Genomic DNA, 2,586 nt, shown 5'->3' on the forward strand with positions numbered 1-2,586 from the left:
CCATTCCTCATAATAGCTAAAAAGTGAAAGCAATTCAAATGTCCATAAACTAATGAATGGATAAATAAATTGCAATATATTCAAGCAGTGGAATATTATTCAGCTATAAAAATATTTGAAGTACTAACGTGTTACAAATGAGATAAACCTCAAGAACATTATCTAAGTTAAATAAACGAGAAACATGAAGCCACATCATATATGTTTTATTTATGTAAAACATCTAGAATAGGAAAATCCATAGAGACAGAAAGTAATTCAGTGTTTGCTGAAGGATTGGAGGAAAGAGGAAATGGGGAGTGACTGCTAATAGAAATGGAGGGTTTTTTTTTTTTTTATTTTTAAGGATAAGAATGCTCTGGAAGTAGATAGTTGTGATGCTCACACAACCTTGTGAATATACTAAAAATGACTGAATTGTGTACTTCAAAAAAGTGAATTTTGACTCTGATCCTCCCTGTTCCACAGACAGCCACATCCTCTCCAGCAGTGCCAGCTGCATCCCCGAGACCTGATGGGGAAGTTTGGAATAAACAGATTTGGCCATACTGGGCACCTAGTCACCAGGGTTCCTTTTAACTCTGGTGAAGTGGATACTGTCACCATCAACGACCCCTTCATTGACCTCAACTATATATGGTCTACATGTTCTATTATGATTGCACTCATGGCAAGTTCCAAGGCACAGTCAAGGCAAAGAATGAGAAGCTTGTCATCAATGGGAAGGCCATCACCATCTTCCAGGAGTGAGATCCCACCAGCATCAAATGGGGTGATGCTGGTGCTGAGCATGATGTGGAGTCCACTGGTGTCTTCACTACCTTGGAGAAGGCTGGGGCTCACTTGAAGGGTGGAGCCAAAAGGGTCATCATCTCTGCCCCTTCTGCTGATGCTCCTGTGTTGGTGATAGGTATGAACTACGAGACCTATGAAAACATTCACACAATAGTCAGCAATACCTCCTGTACCACCAACTGCTTAGTCCCCCTGGCCAAGGTCATTCATGACAACTTTGGCATCATAGAGGGACTCATGACCACAGTCTACACTGTCACTACCACCCAGAAGACCATGGATGACCCCTCTGGGAAACTGTGGCACAGCAGCCATGGGCTCTCCACAACATCATTCCTGTGTCTACTGGCACTGTCAAGGCTGTGGGCAAGGTCATCCCTCAGCTGAATGGGAAGCTCACTGTCTTGGCCTTCCATGTCCCCACTGCCAATGTGTCAGTCATGGATCTGACTTACCATCTGGAGAAAGCTGCCAAATATGAAGACATGGAGAAGATGGTGAAGAAGGCATCAGAGAGCACCCTAAAGGGGATCCTGGGCTACACTGAGGACCGGGTTGTCTCCAGCAACTTAAATGGTGACATGCAGTCTTCTGCCTTTGTTGCTGGGGCTGGCATTGTCCTCAATGACCACTTTCTCAAGCTCATTTACTGGTATGACAATGAATATCACTACAGCAGCAGAGTGGTGGATCTTATGGGCCACATGGCCTCCAAAGAGTCAGAGCTCCCAGGACCACCAGTCCCAGTGAAAGCATAAGAGAAAGAGAGAAACTCTCAGCTGCTTGGGAGTCCCTATACCAACTCAGTCCCCCAACACACTGAGAACACCCCCTCCTTGGCACAATTTCCATCCCAGGTACCCTGAACAAGGGAAGGGGTCGAGGGAGCACTACCTTGTCATGTACGATCAATAAAGTCCTGTGCATGCAGCCAAAAAAAAAAAAAAGTGACTTTTATATCATGTGAATTATATCTCAACATAAAAAAAGTAGCATTGTCAATCATTCCAAAAAAAAAAAAAAAGGAAATATTTACTTAATAAAATATGTTTGGAATCTGTATGCTGAGTTACATAATACTGATTTAAAAAAAAATCAAGAAGTACTAAATAAATGAAGAGACATACTGAATTTATGGGTTGGAAGACTCAACAAGGTATCAATATTGATTCTTCCTAAATTTATCTTTAGATTTAATACAATTCCTTTCAAAATCCTGACAGAGCGCTTTGTAGATACAGAAAGGCTAACAATTACATGAAAGTGTAAAGGAAACTAAATAGCTAAAACTGCCTTAAAAATTAATAAATGGGGGAGAAATTGCTTTTCCTGGATTAAGGATTACTATATAGCTACAATAATAAAAAATATGGGATATGTACAGGCATCAATACATAGATCAATGGAACAAAAAACTCAGAAACAGGTTCCTAGAATTATGTTTAACTAATTTTCCACAAAGGCTTAAAAGCAATTAAATAGAGGAAGCATGGTGAATGAAAACTAACTCAAAATGAATCATGAATGTACATGTAAAATACAAAACTATAAAACATGTAGGAAAAAATCAGGAGAAAAGTTTTGGTTCTAGATCTAGGTAAGACTTCTTATATTTGACACCAATAAGATGATCCATAAAATAAAATATTACTATACTAGACCTTATCAAAGTGAATAACATATTTTATGAAAGCCTAGGTTTAGAAAATAAAAAGAAAAGCTACAAACAGGGAGGTAATATTTGCAATCCACATATCTGGCAAAAAACCAGTATTTAAAACATGTAAAGAA

The 2,586-nt window shown here is 39.3% G+C and overlaps 1 pseudogene; it reads left to right on the top strand.

Moving 5' to 3' along the window:
• The first annotated feature begins 514 nt into the window (after positions 1-514).
• LOC103598562 lies at positions 515-1,553 on the top strand (annotated as a pseudogene).
• The last annotated feature ends 1,033 nt before the right edge of the window (positions 1,554-2,586 follow it).

Source organism: Galeopterus variegatus, unplaced genomic scaffold (genome assembly GCF_000696425.1).
Source record: "Galeopterus variegatus unplaced genomic scaffold, G_variegatus-3.0.2 Scaffold2668, whole genome shotgun sequence".
Lineage (NCBI taxonomy): Eukaryota > Metazoa > Chordata > Mammalia > Dermoptera > Cynocephalidae > Galeopterus > Galeopterus variegatus.